The sequence below is a fragment of the Dendrobates tinctorius genome, unplaced genomic scaffold, assembly GCF_039654945.1.
Source record: "Dendrobates tinctorius isolate UK_male_01 unplaced genomic scaffold, ASM3965494v1 ptg000254l, whole genome shotgun sequence".
NCBI lineage: Eukaryota > Metazoa > Chordata > Amphibia > Anura > Dendrobatidae > Dendrobates > Dendrobates tinctorius.
The window spans coordinates 912,939-933,369 of NW_027361921.1; the positions used below are offsets into that span (position 1 = coordinate 912,939).

A 20,431-nucleotide genomic window follows, 5' to 3' on the forward strand; every position below is an offset into this window, starting at 1 on the left:
TACACATTAAATGCTACAAATTTTCATAGCAGTTTTCGGAAAAAGCAGAATAAAAAATATTCACACATGAAAATTGGGGTGCTGTGGCTTAGTTGGTTAAAGTACCTCTCTTGTAAACAGGAGATCCTGAGTTCAACTCTCAGCAGTACCTTGTTTTCATCTTCTCAAGAATAAGCTTCCTATCTTAAAGCATGTGTTTTACCTGTGTGCAAACTCAAATTTGCGATTGTTCCAGCCCTACTGATAGTGCAATTGTGAGATTAAGAATCTCATCTAAATGCTGAAAAGGAAGTAAGATTGCTTCAAGCTTGACAACTTAACCAATGGATTATATTTTGAAATGTCTCCACTTTCCGCACCTGACTCTCTAAACAGTCTTTCCAATATATCACATCTTTTTGTGATGTAGACAAGTTGGTCAAAGAGCCTGTTTAGTAAACAGAAAATCTTGATTTCGAATGTCAGCAGTGCTTTCCTTTCTTCATGTCAGTTTGGGGCTGTTAGCCGAAAAAGAGGACTTTCACTTTTGTTTGACATCAAACATGTCTTTCCCAAAGCACTAATAAAGTGTAATTGAGAGAAAAAAACTTTCTGCTTTTGAAATGCTCTAAAAGGAATTAGATGAAATAAGTTTCTTTAGAGAATATAGGATGGCTTCAAGCATTACAAATTAAAACCAGTGGAATTTGAGTAAAAAAAAAAATTTTGCTTTTGAAATGCTCTAGAAGGAATCAGATGAAATAACTTTCTTTAGAGAATATAGGATGGGCTCAAGCATTACAAATTAAAACCAGTGGAATTACACATTAGATGCTACAAATTTTCATAGCAGTTTTCGGAAAAAGCAGAATAATAATTATTCACACATGAAAATCGGGGTGCTGTGGCTTAGTTGGTTAAAGCGCCTGTCTTGTAAACAGGAGATCCTGAGTTCAACTCTCGGCAGTACCTTGTTTTCATCTTCTCAAGAATAAGCTTCCTATCTTAAAGCAGTTGTTTTACCTGTGTGCAAACTCAAATTTGCCATTGTTCCAGCCCTACTGATAGTGCAATTGTGAGATTAAGAATCTCATCTAAATGCTGAAAAGGAAGTAAGATTGCTTCAAGCTTGACAACTTAACCAATGGATTATATTTAGAAATGCCTCCACTTTCCGCACCTGACTCTCTAAGCAGTCTTTCCAATATATCACATCTTTTTGTGATGTAGACAAGTTGGTCAAAGAGCCTGTTTAGTAAACAGAAAATCTTGATTTCGAATGTCAGCAGTGCTTTCCTTTCTTCATGTCAGTTTGGGGCTGTTAGCCGAAAAAGAGGACTTTCACTTTTGTTTGACATCAAACATGTCTTTCCCAAAGCACTAATAAAGTGTAATTGAGAGAAAAAAACTTTCTGCTTTTGAAATGCTCTAAAAGGAATTAGATGAAATAAGTTTCTTTAGAGAATATAGGATGGCTTCAAGCATTACAAATTAAAACCAGTGGAATTTGAGTAAAAAAAAAAATTTTGCTTTTGAAATGCTCTAGAAGGAATCAGATGAAATAACTTTCTTTAGAGAATATAGGATGGGCTCAAGCATTACAAATTAAAACCAGTGGAATTACACATTAAATGCTACAAATTTTCATAGCAGTTTTCGGAAAAAGCAGAATAAAAAATATTCACACATGAAAATTGGGGTGCTGTGGCTTAGTTGGTTAAAGTACCTCTCTTGTAAACAGGAGATCTTGAGTTCAACTTTCAGCAGTACCTTGTTTTCATCTTCTCAAGAATAAGCTTCCTATCTTAAAGCATGTGTTTTACCTGTGTGCAAACTCAAATTTGCGATTGTTCCAGCCCTACTGATAGTGCAATTGTGAGATTAAGAATCTCATCTAAATGCTGAAAAGGAAGTAAGATTGCTTCAAGCTTGACAACTTAACCAATGGATTATATTTAGAAATGCCTCCACTTTCCGCACCTGACTCTCTAAGCAGTCTTTCCAATATATCACATCTTTTTGTGATGTAGACAAGTTGGTCAAAGAGCCTGTTTAGTAAACAGAAAATCTTGATTTCGAATGTCAGCAGTGCTTTCCTTTCTTCATGTCAGTTTGGGGCTGTTAGCCGAAAAAGAGGACTTTCACTTTTGTTTGACATCAAACATGTCTTTCCCAAAGCACTAATAAAGTGTAATTGAGAGAAAAAAACTTTCTGCTTTTGAAATGCTCTAAAAGGAATTAGATGAAATAAGTTTCTTTAGAGAATATAGGATGGCTTCAAGCATTACAAATTAAAACCAGTGGAATTTGAGTAAAAAAAAAAATTTTGCTTTTGAAATGCTCTAGAAGGAATCAGATGAAATAACTTTCTTTAGAGAATATAGGATGGGCTCAAGCATTACAAATTAAAACCAGTGGAATTACACATTAGATGCTACAAATTTTCATAGCAGTTTTCGGAAAAAGCAGAATAATAATTATTCACACATGAAAATCGGGGTGCTGTGGCTTAGTTGGTTAAAGCGCCTGTCTTGTAAACAGGAGATCCTGAGTTCAACTCTCGGCAGTACCTTGTTTTCATCTTCTCAAGAATAAGCTTCCTATCTTAAAGCAGTTGTTTTACCTGTGTGCAAACTCAAATTTGCCATTGTTCCAGCCCTACTGATAGTGCAATTGTGAGATTAAGAATATTATCTAAATGCTGAAAAGGAAGTAAGATTACTTCAAGCTTCACAACTTAACCAATGGATTTTATTTTGAAATGCCTCCACTTTCTGCATCTGACTCTCTAAGCAGTCTTTCCAATATATCACATCTTTTTGTGATTTAGCCAAGTTGGTCAAAGAGCCTGTTTAGTAAAAAGAAAATCTTGATTTCGAATGTCAGCAGTGTTTTCCTTTCTTCATGTCAGTTTGGTGCTGTTAGCCGAAAAAGAGGACTTTCACTTTTGTTTGACATCAAACATGTCTTTCCCAAAGCACTAATAAAGTGTAATTGAGAGAAAAAAACTTTCTGCTTTTGAAATGCTCTAAAAGGAATTAGATGAAATAAGTTTCTTTAGAGAATATAGGATGGCTTCAAGCATTACAAATTAAAACCAGTGGAATTTGAGTAAAAAAAAAATTTTTGCTTTTGAAATGCTCTAAAAGGAATCAGATGAAATAACTTTCTTTAGAGAATATAGGATGGGCTCAAGCATTACAAATTAAAACCAGTGGAATTACACATTAGATGCTGCAAATTTTCATAGCAGTTTTCGAAAAAAGCAGAATAATAATTATTCACACATGAAAATCGGGGTGCTGTGGCTTAGTTGGTTAAAGCGCCTGTCTTGTAAACAGGAGATCCTGAGTTCAACGCTCAGCAGTACCTTGTTTTCATCTTCTCAAGAATAAGCCTCCTATCTTAAAGCAGGTGTGTTTTACCGGTGTGCAAACTCAAATTTGCCATTGTTCCAGCCCTACTGATAGTGCAATTGTGAGATTAAGAATCTCATCTAAATGCTGAAAAGCAATTAAGATTGCTTCAAGCTTGACAACTTAACCAATGGATTTTATTTTGAAATGCCTCCACTTTCCGCACCTGACTCTCTAAGCAGTCTTTCCAATATATCACATCTTTTTGTGATGTAGACAAGTTGGTCAAAGAGCCTGTTTAGTAAACAGAAAATCTTGATTTCGAATGTCAGCAGTGCTTTCCTTTCTTCATGTCAGTTTGGGGCTGTTAGCCGAAAAAGAGGACTTTCACTTTTGTTTGACATCAAACATGTCTTTCCCAAAGCACTAATAAAGTGTAATTGAGAGAAAAAAACTTTCTGCTTTTGAAATGCTCTAAAAGGAATTAGATGAAATAAGTTTCTTTAGAGAATATAGGATGGCTTCAAGCATTACAAATTAAAACCAGTGGAATTTGAGTAAAAAAAAAAATTTTGCTTTTGAAATGCTCTAGAAGGAATCAGATGAAATAACTTTCTTTAGAGAATATAGGATGGGCTCAAGCATTACAAATTAAAACCAGTGGAATTACACATTAAATGCTACAAATTTTCATAGCAGTTTTCGGAAAAAGCAGAATAAAAAATATTCACACATGAAAATTGGGGTGCTGTGGCTTAGTTGGTTAAAGTACCTCTCTTGTAAACAGGAGATCCTGAGTTCAACTCTCAGCAGTACCTTGTTTTCATCTTCTCAAGAATAAGCTTCCTATCTTAAAGCATGTGTTTTACCTGTGTGCAAACTCAAATTTGCGATTGTTCCAGCCCTACTGATAGTGCAATTGTGAGATTAAGAATCTCATCTAAATGCTGAAAAGTAAGTAAGATTACTTCAAGCTTGACAACTTAACCAATGGATTTTTATTTTGAAATGCCTCCACTTTCTGCATCTGACTCTCTAAGCAGTCTTTCCAATATATCACATCTTTTTGTGATGTAGACAAGTTGGTCAAAGAGCCTGTTTAGTAAACAGAAAATCTTGATTTCGAATGTCAGCAGTGCTTTCCTTTCTTCATGTCAGTTTGGGGCTGTTAGCCGAAAAAGAGGACTTTCACTTTTGTTTGACATCAAACATGTCTTTCCCAAAGCACTAATAAAGTGTAATTGAGAGAAAAAAACTTTCTGCTTTTGAAATGCTCTAAAAGGAATTAGATGAAATAAGTTTCTTTAGAGTATATAGGATGGCTTCAAGCATTACAAATTAAAACCAGTGGAATTTGAGTAAAAAAAAAAAATTTGCTTTTGAAATGCTCTAAAAGGAATCAGATGAAATAACTTTCTTTAGAGAATATAGGATGGGCTCAAGCATTACAAATTAAAACCAGTGGAATTACACATTAGATGCTACAAATTTTCATAGCAGTTTTCGGAAAAAGCAGAATAATAATTATTCACACATGAAAATCGGGGTGCTGTGGCTTAGTTGGTTAAAGCACCTGTCTTGTAAACAGGAGATCCTGAGTTCAACTCTCGGCAGTACCTTGTTTTCATCTTCTCAAGAATAAGCTTCCTATCTTAAAGCAGTTGTTTTACCTGTGTGCAAACTCAAATTTGCCATTGTTCCAGCCCTACTGATAGTGCAATTGTGAGATTAAGAATATTATCTAAATGCTGAAAAGGAAGTAAGATTACTTCAAGCTTGACAACTTAACCAATGGATTTTATTTTGAAATGCCTCCACTTTCTGCATCTGACTCTCTAAGCAGTCTTTCCAATATATCACATCTTTTTGTGATTTAGCCAAGTTGGTCAAAGAGCCTGTTTAGTAAAAAGAAAATCTTGATTTCGAATGTCAGCAGTGTTTTCCTTTCTTCATGTCAGTTTGGTGCTGTTAGCCGAAAAAGAGGACTTTCACTTTTGTTTGACATCAAACATGTCTTTCCCAAAGCACTAATAAAGTGTAATTGAGAGAAAAAAACTTTCTGCTTTTGAAATGCTCTAAAAGGAATTAGATGAAATAAGTTTCTTTAGAGAATATAGGATGGCTTCAAGCATTACAAATTAAAACCAGTGGAATTTGAGTAAAAAAAAAATTTTTGCTTTTGAAATGCTCTAAAAGGAATCAGATGAAATAACTTTCTTTAGAGAATATAGGATGGGCTCAAGCATTACAAATTAAAACCAGTGGAATTACACATTAGATGCTACAAATTTTCATAGCAGTTTTCGAAAAAAGCAGAATAATAATTATTCACACATGAAAATCGGGGTGCTGTGGCTCAGTTGGTTAAAGCGCCTGTCTTGTAAACAGGAGATCCTGAGTTCAACGCTCAGCAGTACCTTGTTTTCATCTTCTCAAGAATAAGCCTCCTATCTTAAAGCAGGTGTGTTTTACCGGTGTGCAAACTCAAATTTGCCATTGTTCCAGCCCTACTGATAGTGCAATTGTGAGATTAAGAATCTCATCTAAATGCTGAAAAGGAAGTAAGATTGCTTCAAGTTTGATAACTTAACCAATGGATTTTATTTTGAAATGCCTCCACTTTCTGCATCTGACTCTCTAAGCAGTCTTTCCAATATATCACATCTTTTTGTGATTTAGCCAAGTTGGTCAAAGAGTCTGTTCAGTAAACAGAAAATCTTGATTTCGAATGTCAGCAGTGTTTTCCTTTCTTCATGTCAGTTTGGTGCTGTTAGCCGAAAAAGAGGACTTTCACTTTTGTTTGACATCAAACATGTCTTTCCCAAAGCACTAATAAAGTGTAATTGAGAGAAAAAAACTTTCTACTTTTGAAATGCTCTAAAAGGAATTAGATGAAATAAGTTTCTTTAGAGAATATAGGATGGCTTCAAGCATTACAAATTAAAACCAGTGGAATTTGAGTAAAAAAAAATTTTTTGCTTTTGAAATGCTCTAAAAGGAATCAGATGAAATAACTTTTTTTAGAGAATATAGGATGGGCTCAAGCATTACAAATAAAATCCAGTGGAATTACACATTAGATGCTACAAATTTTCATAGCAGTATTTGGAAAAAGCAGAATAATAATTATTCACACATGAAAATCGGGGTGCTGTGGCTTAGTTGGTTAAAGCGCCTGTCTTGTAAACAGTAGTTCAACTCTCGGCAGTACCTTGTTTTCATCTTCTCAAGAATAAGCCTCCTATCTTAAAGCAGGTGTGTTTTACCTGTGTGCAAACTCAAATTTGCCATTGTTCCAGCCCTACTGATAGTGCAATTGTGAGATTAAGAATCTCATCTAAATGCTGAAAAGGAAGTAAGATTGCTTCAAGTTTGACAACTTAACCAATGGATTTTATTTTGAAATGCCTCCACTTTCTGCATCTGACTCTCTAAGCAGTCTTTCCAATATATCACATCTTTTTGTGATTTAGCCAAGTTGGTCAAAGAGCCTGTTCAGTAAACAGAAAATCTTAATTTTGAATGTCAGCAGTGCTTTCCTTTCTTCATGTCAGTTTGGTGCTGTTAGCCGAAAAAGAGGTCTTTCACTTTTGTTTGACATTAAACATGTCTTTCCCAAAGCCCTAATAAAGTGCAATTGAGAGAAAAAAACTTTCTGCTTTTGAAATGCTCTAAAAGGAATTAGATGAAATAAGTTTCTTTAGAGAATATAGGATGGCTTCCAGCATTACAAATTAAAACCAGTGGAATTTGAGTGAAAAAAAAAATTGCTTTTGAAATGCTCTAAAAGGAATTAGATGAAATAAGTTTCTTTAGAGAATATAGGATGGCTTCAAGCATCACAAATTAAAACCAGTGGAATTTGAGTGAAAAAAAAATTTTTGCTTTTGAAATGCTCTAAAATTAATTAGATGAAATAACTTTCTTTAGAGAATATAGGATGGGCTCAAGCATTACAAATAAAATCCAGTGGAATTACACATTAGATGCTACCAATTTTCATAGCAGTTTTCGGAAAAAGCAGAATAATAATTATTCACACATGAAAATCGGGGTGCTGTGGCTTAGTTGGTTAAAGCGCCTGTCTTGTAAACAGGAGATCCTGAGTTCAACTCTCGGCAGTACCTTGTTTTCATCTTCTCAAGAATAAGCCTCCTATCTTAAAGCAGGTGTGTTTTACCTGTGTGCAAACTCAAATTTGCCATTGTTCCAGCCCTACTGATAGTGCAATTGTGAGATTAAGAATCTCATCTAAATGCTGAAAAGCAATTAAGATTGCTTCAAGCTTGACAACTTAACCAATGGATTTTATTTTGAAATCCCTCCACTTTCCGCACCTGACTCTCTAAGCAGTCTTTCCAATATATCACATCTTTTTGTGATGTAGACAAGTTGGTCAAAGAGCCTGTTTAGTAAACAGAAAATCTTGATTTCGAATGTCAGCAGTGCTTTCCTTTCTTCATGTCAGTTTGGGGCTGTTAGCCGAAAAAGAGGACTTTCACTTTTGTTTGACATCAAACATGTCTTTCCCAAAGCACTAATAAAGTGTAATTGAGAGAAAAAAACTTTCTGCTTTTGAAATGCTCTAAAAGGAATTAGATGAAATAAGTTTCTTTAGAGAATATAGGATGGCTTCAAGCATTACAAATTAAAACCAGTGGAATTTGAGTAAAAAAAAAATTTTTGCTTTTGAAATGCTCTAGAAGGAATCAGATGAAATAACTTTCTTTAGAGAATATAGGATGGGCTCAAGCATTACAAATTAAAACCAGTGGAATTACACATTAAATGCTACAAATTTTCATAGCAGTTTTCGGAAAAAGCAGAATAAAAAATATTCACACATGAAAATTGGGGTGCTGTGGCTTAGTTGGTTAAAGTACCTCTCTTGTAAACAGGAGATCCTGAGTTCAACTCTCAGCAGTACCTTGTTTTCATCTTCTCAAGAATAAGCTTCCTATCTTAAAGCATGTGTTTTACCTGTGTGCAAACTCAAATTTGCCATTGTTCCAGCCCTACTGATAGTGCAATTGTGAGATTAAGAATCTCATCTAAATGCTGAAAAGGAAGTAAGACTGCTTCAAGCTTGACAATTTAACCAATGGATTTTATTTTGAAATGCCTCCATTTTCCGCATCTGACTCTCTAAGCAGTCATTCCAATATATCGCATCTTTTTGTGATTTAGCCAAGTTGGTCAAAGAGCCTGCTTAGTAAACTGAAAATCTTGATTTCGAATGTCAGCAGTGCTTTCCTTTCTTCATGTCAGTTTGGTGCTGTTAGCCGAAAAAGAGGACTTTCACTTTTGTTTGACATCAAACATGTCTTTCCCAAAGCACTAATAAAGTGTAATTGAGAGAAAAAAACTTTCTACTTTTGAAATGCTCTAAAAGGAATTAGATGAAATAAGTTTCTTTAGAGAATATAGGATGGCTTCAAGCATTACAAATTAAAACCAGTGGAATTTGAGTAAAAAAAAAATTTTTGCTTTTGAAATGCTCTAAAAGGAATCAGATGAAATAACTTTTTTTTAGAGAATATAGGATGGGCTCAAGCATTACAAATAAAATCCAGTGGAATTACACATTAGATGCTACAAATTTTCATAGCAGTATTTGGAAAAAGCAGAATAATAATTATTCACACATGAAAATCGGGGTGCTGTGGCTTAGTTGGTTAAAGCGCCTGTCTTGTAAACAGTAGTTCAACTCTCGGCAGTACCTTGTTTTCATCTTCTCTAGAATAAGCCTCCTATCTTAAAGCAGGTGTGTTTTACCTGTGTGCAAACTCAAATTTGCCATTGTTCCAGCCCTACTGATAGTGCAATTGTGAGATTAAGAATCTCATCTAAATGCTGAAAAGGAAGTAAGATTGCTTCAAGTTTGACAACTTAACCAATGGATTTTATTTTGAAATGCCTCCACTTTCTGCATCTGACTCTCTAAGCAGTCTTTCCAATATATCACATCTTTTTGTGATTTAGCCAAGTTGGTCAAAGAGCCTGTTCAGTAAACAGAAAATCTTAATTTTGAATGTCAGCAGTGCTTTCCTTTCTTCATGTCAGTTTGGTGCTGTTAGCCGAAAAAGAGGTCTTTCACTTTTGTTTGACATTAAACATGTCTTTCCCAAAGCCCTAATAAAGTGCAATTGAGAGAAAAAAACTTTCTGCTTTTGAAATGCTCTAAAAGGAATTAGATGAAATAAGTTTCTTTAGAGAATATAGGATGGCTTCCAGCATTACAAATTAAAACCAGTGGAATTTGAGTGAAAAAAAAAATTGCTTTTGAAATGCTCTAAAAGGAATTAGATGAAATAAGTTTCTTTAGAGAATATAGGATGGCTTCAAGCATCACAAATTAAAACCAGTGGTATTTGAGTGAAAAAAAAAATTGCTTTTGAAATGCTCTAAAAGGAATTAGATGAAATAACTTTCTTTAGAGAATATAGGATGGGCTCAAGCATTACAAATTAAAACCAGTGGAATTACACATTAGATGCTACAAATTTTCATAGCAGTTTTCTGAAAAAGCAGAATAATAAATATTCACATATGGATCATGTGGTGCTGTGGCTTAGTTGGTAAAAGCACCTGTCTCGTAAACAAGAGATCCTGAGTTCTACTCTCAGCAGTACTTTGTTTTCATCTTCTCAAGAAAAAGCTTCCTATCTTAAAGCATGTGTTTTATCTGTGTGCAAACTCAAATTTGTCATTGTTCCAGCCCTACTCATAGTGCAATTGTGAGATTAAGAATCTCATCTAAATGATGAAAAGGAATTAAGATTGCTTCAAGCTTGATAATTTAACCAATGGATTTTATTTTGAAATGCCTCCACTTTCCGCATCTGACTCTCTAAGCAGTCTTTCCAATATATCACATCTTTTTGTGATTTAGCCAAGTTGGTCAAAGAGCCTGTATAGTAAACAGAAAATCTTGATTAAGAATGTCAGCAGTGCTTTCCTTTCATCATGTCAGTTTGAGGCTGTTAGTCGAAAAAAAGGACTTTCATTCTTGTTTGACATCCAACATGTCTTAAAGCACTAATAAAGTGCAATTGAGAGAAAAAAACTTTCTGCTTTTGAAATGCTCTAAAAGGAATTAGATGAAATAAGTTTCTTTAGAGAATATAGGATGGCTTCAAGCATTACAAATTAAAACCAGTGGAATTTGAGTGAAAAAAAAATTGCTTTTGAAATGCTCTAAAAGGAATTAGATGAAATAACTTTCTTTAGAGAATATGGGATGGGCTCAAGCATTACAAATTAAGACCAGTGGAATTACACATTAGATGCTACAAATTTTCATAGCAGTTTTCTGAAGAAGCAGAATAATAAATATTCTCATTTGGATCATGTGGTGCTGTGGCTTAGTTGGTTAAAGCGCCTGTCTCGTAAACAGGAGATCCTGAGTTCAACTCTCAGCAGTACCTTGTTTTCATTTTCTCAAGAATATGCTTCCTATCTTAAAGCAGGTGTTTTACCTGTGTGCAAACTCAAATTTGCCATTGTTCCAGCCCTACTCATAGTGCAATTGTGAGATTAAGTATCTCATCTAAATGCTGAAATGGAATTAAGACAGCTTCAAGCTTGACAATTTAACCAATGGATTTTATTTTGAAATGCCTCCACTTTCCGCATCTGACTCTCTAAGCAGTCTTTCCAATATATCACATCTTTTTGTGATTTAGCCAAGTTGGTCAAAGAGCCTGTTTAGTAAACAGAAAATCTTGATTTCGAATGTCAGCAGTGCTTTCTTTTCTTCATGTCAGTTTGGGGCTGTTAGCCGAAAAAGAGGACTTTCACTTTTGTTTGACATCAAACATGTATTTCCCAAAGCCCTAATAAAGTGCAATTGAGAGAAAAAACTTTCTGCTTTTGAAATGCTCTAAAAGGAATTAGATGAAATAAGTTTCTTTAGAGAATATAGGATGGCTTCAAGCATTACAAATTAAAACCAGTGGAATTTGAGTGAAAAAAAAATTGCTTTTGAAATGCTCTAAAAGGAATTAGATGAAATAACTTTCTTTAGAGAATATAGGATGGGCTCAAGCATTACAAATTAAAACCAGTGGAATTACACATTAGATGCTACAAATTTTCATAGCAGTTTTCTGAAAAAGCAGAATAATAAATATTCACAATTGGATCATGTGGTGCTGTGGCTTAGTTGGTTAAAGCGCCTGTCTCGTACACAGGAGATCCTGAGTTCAACTCTCAGCAGTACCTTGTTTTCATTTTCTCAAGAATAAGCTTCCTATCTTAAAGCATGTGTTTTACCTGTGTGCAAACTCAAATTTGCCATTGTTCCAGTCCTACTGATAGTGCAATTGTGAGATTAAGAATCTCATCTAAATGATGAAAAGGAATTAAGATTGCTTCAAGCTTGATAATTTAACCAATGGATTTTATTTTGAAATGCCTCCACTTTCCGCATCTGACTCTCTAAGCAGTCTTTCCAATATATCACATCTTTTTGTGATTTAGCCAAGTTGGTCAAAGAGCCTGTAGAGTAAACAGAAAATCTTGATTTCGAATGTCAGCAGTGCTTTCCTTTCATCATGTCAGTTTGAGGCTGTTAGCCGAAAAAGAGGACTTTCATTCTTGTTTGACATCAAACATGTCTTTCCCAAAGCCCTAATAAAGTGCAATTGAGAGAAAAAAACTTTCTGCTTTTGAAATGCTCTAAAAGGAATTAGATGAAATAACTTTCTTTAGAGAATATAGGATGTGCTCAAGCATTACAAATTAAAACCAGTGGAATTACACATTAGATGCTACAAATTTTCATAGCAGTTTTCTGAAAGAGCAGAATAATAAATATTAACATATGGATCATGTGGTGCTGTGGCTTAGTTGGTAAAAGCACCTGTCTCGTAAACAAGAGATCCTGAGTTCTACTCTCAGCAGTACCTTTTTTTCATCTTCTCAAGAAAAAGCTTCCTATCTTAAAGCATGTGTTTTATCTGTGTGCAAACTCAAATTTGCCATTGTTCCAGCCCTACTCATAGTGCATTTGTGAGATTAAGAATCTCATCTAAATGATGAAAAGGAATTAAGATTGCTTCAAGCTTGATAATTTAACCCATGGATTTTATTTTGAAATGCCTCCATTTTCCGCATCTGACTCTCTAAGCAGTCTTTCCAATATATCACATCTTTTTGTGATTTAGCCAAGTTGGTCAAAGAGCCTGTATAGTAAACAGAAAATCTTGATTTCAAATGTCAGCAGTGCTTTCCTTTCATCATGTCAGTTTGGGGCTGTTAGCCGAAAAAGAGGACTTTCATTCTTGTTTGACATCAAACATGTCTTTCCCAAAGCCCTAATAAAGTGCAATTGAGAGAAAAAAACTTTCTGCTTTTGAAATGCTCTAAAAGGAATTAGATGAAATAAGTTTCTTTAGAGAATATAGTATGGTTTCAATCATTACAAATTAAAACCAGTAGAATTTAAGTAACAAATTTTTGCTTTTGAAATGCTCTAAAAGGAATTAGATGAAATAAGTTTCTTTAGAGAATATAGGATGGCTTCAATCATTACAAATTAAAACCAGTGGAATTACACATTAGATGCTACAAATTTTCATAGCAGTTTTCTGAAAAAGCAGAATAATAAATATTCACATTTGGATCATGTGGTGCTGTGGCTTAGTTGGTTAAAGCGCTTGTCTCGTAAACAGGAGATCCTGAGTTCAACTCTCAGCAGTACCTTGTTTTCATCTTCTCAAGAATAAGCTTCCTATCTTAAAGTAGTTGTTTTACCTGTGTGCAAACTCAAATTTGCCATTGTTCCAGCCCTACTGATAGTGCAATTGTGAGATTAAGAATCTCATCTAAATGCTGAAAAGCAATTAAGATTGCTTCAAGCTTGACAACTTAACCAATGGATTTTATTTTGAAATGCCTCCACTTTCCGCACCTGACTCTCTAAGCAGTCTTTCCAATATATCACATCTTTTTGTGATGTAGACAAGTTGGTCAAAGAGCCTGTTTAGTAAACAGAAAATCTTGATTTCGAATGTCAGCAGTGCTTTCCTTTCTTCATGTCAGTTTGGGGCTGTTAGCCGAAAAAGAGGACTTTCACTTTTGTTTGACATCAAACATGTCTTTCACAAAGCACTAATAAAGTGTAATTGAGAGAAAATATCTTTCTGATTTTGAAATGCTCTAAAAGGAATTAGATGAAATAAGTTTCTTTAGAGAATATAGGATGGCTTCAAGCATTACAAATTAAAACCAGTGGAATTTGAGTAAAAAAAAAAATTTTGCTTTTGAAATGCTCTAAAAGGAATCAGATGAAATAACTTTCTTTAGAGAATATAGGATGGGCTCAAGCATTACAAATTAAAACCAGTGGAATTACACATTAGATGCTACAAATTTTCATAGCAGTTTTTGGAAAAAGCAGAATAATAAATATTCACACATGAAAATTGGGGTGCTGTGGCTTAGTTGGATAAAGTGCCTGTCTTGTAAACAGGAGATCCTGAGTTCAACTCTCGGCAGCACCTTGTTTTCATCTTCTCAAGAATAAGCTTCCTATCTTAAAGCAGTTGTTTTACCTGTGTGCAAACTCAAATTTGCCATTGTTCCAGCCCTACTGATAGTGCAATTGTGAGATTAAGAATCTCATCTAAATGCTGAAAAGCAATTAAGATTGCTTCAAGCTTGACAACTTAACCAATGTTTTTTATTTTGAAATGCCTCCACTTTCCGCACCTGGCTCTCTAAGCAGTCTTTCCAATATATCACATCTTTTTGTGATGTAGACAAGTTGGTCAAAGAGCCTGTTTAGTAAACAGAAAATCTTGATTTCGAATGTCAGCAGTGCTTTACTTTCTTCATGTCAGTTTGGGGCTGTTAGCCGAAAAAGAGGACTTTCACTTTTGTTTGACATCAAACATGTCTTTCCCAAAGCACTAATAAAGTGTAATTGAGAGAAAAAAACTTTCTGCTTTTGAAATGCTCTAAAAGGAATTAGATGAAATAAGTTTCTTTAGAGAATATAGGATGGCTTCAAGCATTACAAATTAAAACCAGTGGAATTTGAGTAAAAAAAAAAAATTTGCTTTTGAAATGCTCTAAAAGGAATCAGATGAAATAACTTTCTTTAGAGAATATAGGATGGGCTCAAGCATTACAAATTAAAACCAGTGGAATTACACATTAGATGCTACAAATTTTCATAGCAGTTTTCGGAAAAAGCAGAATAATAATTATTCACACATGAAAATCGGGGTGCTGTGGCTTAGTTGGCTAAAGCGCCTGTCTTGTAAACAGGAGATCCTGAGTTCAACTCTCAACAGTACCTTGTTTTCATCTTCTCAAGAATAAGCCTCCTATCTTAAAGCAGGTGTGTTTTACCTGTGTGCAAACTCAAATTTGCCATTGTTCCAGCCCTACTGATAGTGCAATTGTGAGATTAAGAATCTCATCTAAATGCTGAAAAGCAATTAAGATTGCTTCAAGCTTGACAACTTAACCAATGGATTTTATTTTGAAATGCCTCCACTTTCCGCACCTGACTCTCTAAGCAGTCTTTCCAATATATCACATCTTTTTGTGATGTAGACAAGTTGGTCAAAGAGCCTGTTTAGTAAACAGAAAATCTTGATTTCGAATGTCAGCAGTGCTTTCCTTTCTTCATGTCAGTTTGGGGCTGTTAGCCGAAAAAGAGGACTTTCACTTTTGTTTGACATCAAACATGTCTTTCCCAAAGCACTAATAAAGTGTAATTGAGAGAAAAAAACGTTCTGCTTTTGAAATGCTCTAAAAGGAATTAGATGAAATAAGTTTCTTTAGAGTATATAGGATGGCTTCAAGCATTACAAATTAAAACCAGTGGAATTTGAGTAAAAAAAAAAATTTGCTTTTGAAATGCTCTAAAAGGAATCAGATGAAATAACTTTCTTTAGAGAATAAAGGATGGGCTCAAGCATTACAAATTAAAACCAGTGGAATTACACATTAGATGCTACAAATTTTCATAGCAGTTTTCGGAAAAAGCAGAATAATAATTATTCACACATGAAAATCGGGGTGCTGTGGCTTAGTTGGTTAAAGCGCCTGACTTGTAAACAGGATATCCTGAGTTCAACTCTCAGCAGTACCTTGTTTTCATCTTCTCAATAATAAGCTTCCTATCTTAAAGCAGTTGTTTTACCTGTGTGCAAACTCAAATTTGCCATTGTTCCAGCCCTACTGATAGTGCAATTGTGAGATTAAGAATCTCATCTAAATGCTGAAAAGGAAGTAAGATTGCTTCAAGCTTGACAACTTAACCAATGGATTTTTATTTTGAAATGCCTCCACTTTCTGCATCTGACTCTCTAAGCAGTCTTTCCAATATATCACATCTTTTTGTGATGTAGACAAGTTGGTCAAAGAGCCTGTTTAGTAAACAGAAAATCTTGATTTCGAATGTCAGCAGTGCTTTCCTTTCTTCATGTCAGTTTGGGGCTGTTAGCCAAAAAAGAGGACTTTCACTTTTGTTTGACATCAAACATGTCTTTCCCAAAGCACTATTAAAGTGTAATTGAGTAAAAAAACTTTCTGCTTTTGAAATGCTCTAAAAGGAATTAGATGAAATAAGTTTCTTTAGAGAATATAGGATGGCTTCAAGCATCACAAATTAAAACCAGTGGAATTTGAGTGAAAAAAAAAAATTTTGCTTTTGAAATGCTCTAAAATTAATTAGATGAAATAACTTTCTTTAGAGAATATAGGATGGGCTCAAGCATTACAAATAAAAACCAGTGGAATTACACATTAGATGCTACAAATTTTCATAGCAGTTTTCGGAAAAAGCAGAATAATAATTAATCACACATGAAAATCGGGGTGCTGTGGCTTAGTTGGTTAAAGCGCCTGACTTGTAAACAGGAGATCCTGAGTTCAACTCTCAGCAGTACCTTGTTTTCATCTTCTCAAGAATAAGCCTCCTATCTTAAAGCAGGTGTGTTTTACCTGTGTGCAAACTCAAATTTGCCATTGTTCCAGCCCTACTGATAGTGCAATTGTGAGATTAAGAATCTCATCTAAATGCTGAAAAGCAATTAAGATTGCTTCAAGCTTGACAACTTAACCAATGGATTTTATTTTGAAATGCCTCCACTTTCCGCACCTGACTCTCTAAGCAGTCTTTCCAATATATCACATCTTTTTGTGATGCAGACAAGTTGGTCAAAGAGCCTGTTTAGTAAACAGAAAATCTTGATTTCGAATGTCAGCAGTGCTTTCCTTTCTTCATGTCAGTTTGGGGCTGTTAGCCGAAAAAGAGGACTTTCACTTTTGTTTGACATCAAACATGTCTTTCCCAAAGCACTAATAAAGTGTAATTGAGAGAAAAAAACTTTCTGCTTTTGAAATGCTCTAAAAGGAATTAGATGAAATAAGTTTCTTTAGAGAATATAGGATGGCTTCAAGCATTACAAATTAAAACCAGTGGAATTTGAGTAAAAAAAAAAATTTTGCTTTTGAAATGCTCTAGAAGGAATCAGATGAAATAACTTTCTTTAGAGAATATAGGATGGGCTCAAGCATTACAAATTAAAACCAGTGGAATTACACATTAGATGCTACAAATTTTCATAGCAGTTTTCGGAAAAAGCAGAATAAAAAATATTCACACATGAAAATTGGGGTGCTGTGGCTTAGTTGGTTAAAGTGCCTCTCTTGTAAACAGGAGATCCTGAGTTCAACTCTCAGCAGTACCTTGTTTTAATCTTCTCAAGAATAAGCTTCCTATCTTAAAGTAAGTGTTTTACCTGTGTGCAAAATCAAATTTTCCATTGTTCCAGCCCTACTGATAGTGCAATTGTGAGATTAAGAATCTCATCTAAATGCTGAAAAGGAAGTAAGATTGCTTCAAGCTTGACAACTTAACCAATGGATTATATTTTGAAATGCCTCCACTTTCTGCATCTGACTCTCTAAGCAGTCTTTCCAATATATCACATCTTTTTGTGATTTAGCCAAGTTGGTCAAAGAGCCTGTTTAGTAAAAAGAAAATCTTGATTTCGAATGTCAGCAGTGTTTTCCTTTCTTCATGTCAGTTTGGTGCTGTTAGCCGAAAAAGAGGACTTTCACTTTTGTTTGACATCAAACATGTCTTTCCCAAAGCACTAATAAAGTGTAATTGAGAGAAAAAAACTTTCTGCTTTTGAAATGCTCTAAAAGGAATTAGATGAAATAAGTTTCTTTAGAGAATATAGGATGGCTTCAAGCATTACAAATTAAAACCAGTGGAATTTGAGTAAAAAAAAAAATTTTGCTTTTGAAATGCTCTATAAGGAATCAGATGAAATAACTTTCTTTAGAGAATATAGGATGGGCTCAAGCATTACAAATTAAAACCAGTGGAATTACACATTAGATGCTACAAATTTTCATAGCAGTTTTCGGAAAAAGCAGAATAAAAAATATTCACACATGAAAATTGGGGTGCTGTGGCTTAGTTGGTTAAAGTGCCTGTCTTGTAAACAGGAGATCCTAAGTTCAACTCTCAGCAGTACCTTGTTTTAATCTTCTCAAGAATAAGCTTCCTATCTTAAAGCATGTGTTTTACCTGTGTGCAAACTCAAATTTGCCATTGTTCCAGCCCTACTGATAGTGCAATTGTGAGATTAAGAATCTCATCTAAATGCTGAAAAGGAAGTAAGATTGCTTCAAGCTTGACAACTTAACCAATGGCTTATATTTTGAAATGCCTCCACTTTCTGCATCTGACTCTCTAAGCAGTCTTTCCAATATATCACATCTTTTTGTGATTTAGCCAAGTTGGTCAAAGAGCCTGTTTAGTAAAAAGAAAATCTTGATTTCGAATGTCAGCAGTGTTTTCCTTTCTTCATGTCAGTTTGGTGCTGTTAGCCGAAAAAGAGGATTTTCACTTTTGTTTGACATCAAACATGTCTTTCCCAAAGCACTATTAAAGTGTAATTGAGTGAAAAAAACTTTCTGCTTTTGAAATGCTCTAAAAGGAATTAGATTAAATAAGTTTCTTTAGAGAATATAGGATGGCTTCAAGCATCACAAATTAAAACCAGTGGAATTTGAGTGAAAAAAAAAATTTTGCTTTGAAATGCTCTAAAATTAATTAGATGAAATAACTTTCTTTAGAGAATATAGGATGGGCTCAAGCATTACAAATAAAAACCAGTGGAATTACACATTAGATGCTACAAATTTTCATAGCAGTTTTCGGAAAAAGCAGAATAATAATTATTCACACATGAAAATCGGGGTGCTGTGGCTTAGTTGGTTAAAGCGCCTGACTTGTAAACAGGAGATCCTGAGTTCAACTCTCAGCAGTACCTTGTTTTCATCTTCTCAAGAATAAGTCTCCTATCTTAAAGCAGGTGTGTTTTAGCTGTGTGCAAACTCAAATTTGCCATTGTTCCAGCCCTACTGATAGTGCAATTGTGAGATTAAGAATCTCATCTAAATGCTGAAAAGCAATTAAGATTGCTTCAAGGTTGACAACTTAACCAATGGATTTTATTTTGAAATGCCTCCACTTTCCGCACCTGACTCTCTAAGCAGTCTTTCCAATATATCACATCTTTTTGTGATGTAGACAAGTTGGTCAAAGAGCCTGTTTAGTAAACAGAAAATCTTGATTTCGAATGTCAGCAGTGCTTTCCTTTCTTCATGTCAGTTTGGGGCTGTTAGCCGAAAAAGAGGACTTTCACTTTTGTTTGACATCAAACATGTCTTTCCCAAAGCACTAATAAAGTGTAATTGAGAGAAAAAAACTTTCTGCTTTTGAAATGCTCTAAAAGGAATTAGATGAAATAAGTTTCTTTAGAGAATATAGGATGGCTTCAAGCATTACAAATTAAAACCAGTGGAATTTGAGTAAAAAAAAAAATTTTGCTTTTGAAATGCTCTAGAAGGAATCAGATGAAATAACTTTCTTTAGAGAATATAGGATGGGCTCAAGCATTACAAATTAAAACCAGTGGAATTACACATTAGATGCTACAAATTTTCATAGCAGTTTTCGGAAAAAGCAGAATAAAAAATATTCACACATGAAACTTGGGGTGCTGTGGCTTAGTTGGTTAAAGTGCCTGTCTTGTAAACAGGAGATCCTGAGTTCAACTCTCAGCAGTACCTTGTTTTAATCTTCTCAAGAATAAGCTTCCTATCTTAAAGCATGTGTTTTACCTGTGTGCAAACTCAAATTTGCCATTGTTCCAGCCCTACTGATAGTGCAATTGTGAGATTAAGAATCTCATCTAAATGCTGAAAAGGAAGTAAGATTGCTTCAAGCTTGACAACTTAACCAATGGATTATATTTTGAAATGCCTCCACTTTCTGCATCTGACTCTCTAAGCAGTCTTTCCAATATATCACATCTTTTTGTGATTTAGCCAAGTTGGTCAAAGAGCCTGTTTAGTAAAAAGAAAATCTTGATTTCGAATGTCAGCAGTGTTTTCCTTTCTTCATGTCAGTTTGGTGCTGTTAGCCGAAAAAGAGGACTTTCACTTTTGTTTGACATCAAACATGTCTTTCCCAAAGCACTATTAAAGTGTAATTGAGTGAAAAAAACTTTCTGCTTTTGAAATGCTCTAAAAGGAATTAGATTAAATAAGTTTCTTTAGAGAATATAGGATGGCTTCAAGCATCACAAATTAAAACCAGTGGAATTTGAGTGAAAAAAAAAAAATTTGCTTTTGAAATGCTCTAAAATTAATTAGATGAAATAACTTTCTTTAGAGAATATAGGATGGGCTCAAGCATTACAAATAAAAACCAGTGGAATTACACATTAGATGCTACAAATTTTCATAGCAGTTTTCGGAAAAAGCAGAATAATAATTATTCACACATGAAAATCGGGGTGCTGTGGCTTAGTTGGTTAAAGCGCCTGACTTGTAAACAGGAGATCCTGAGTTCAACTCTCAGCAGTACCTTGTTTTCATCTTCTCAAGAATAAGCCTCCTATCTTAAAGCAGGTGTGTTTTACCTGTGTGCAAACTCAAATTTGCCATTGTTCCAGCCCTACTGATAGTGCAATTGTGAGATTAAGAATCTCATCTAAATGCTGAAAAGCAATTAAGATTGCTTCAAGCTTGACAACTTAACCAATGGATTTTAT

At 34.5% G+C, this 20,431-nt stretch overlaps 4 non-coding genes across 4 annotated transcripts; all 4 read left to right on the forward strand.

Annotated features, from left to right (window-relative positions):
• Positions 1–10,688: 10,688 nt before the first annotated feature.
• Positions 10,689–10,762, forward strand: TRNAT-CGU (transfer RNA threonine (anticodon CGU)). The gene has a single exon. It is a non-coding gene; the product is annotated as a tRNA-Thr (tRNA).
• Positions 10,763–11,484: 722 nt separating this feature from the next.
• TRNAT-CGU (transfer RNA threonine (anticodon CGU)) lies at positions 11,485–11,558 on the forward strand. Its single transcript has one exon. It is a non-coding gene; the product is annotated as a tRNA-Thr (tRNA).
• Positions 11,559–12,170: 612 nt separating this feature from the next.
• Positions 12,171–12,244, forward strand: TRNAT-CGU (transfer RNA threonine (anticodon CGU)). Its single transcript has one exon. It is a non-coding gene; the product is annotated as a tRNA-Thr (tRNA).
• Positions 12,245–12,966: 722 nt separating this feature from the next.
• Positions 12,967–13,040, forward strand: TRNAT-CGU (transfer RNA threonine (anticodon CGU)). The gene has a single exon. It is a non-coding gene; the product is annotated as a tRNA-Thr (tRNA).
• The last annotated feature ends 7,391 nt before the right edge of the window (positions 13,041–20,431 follow it).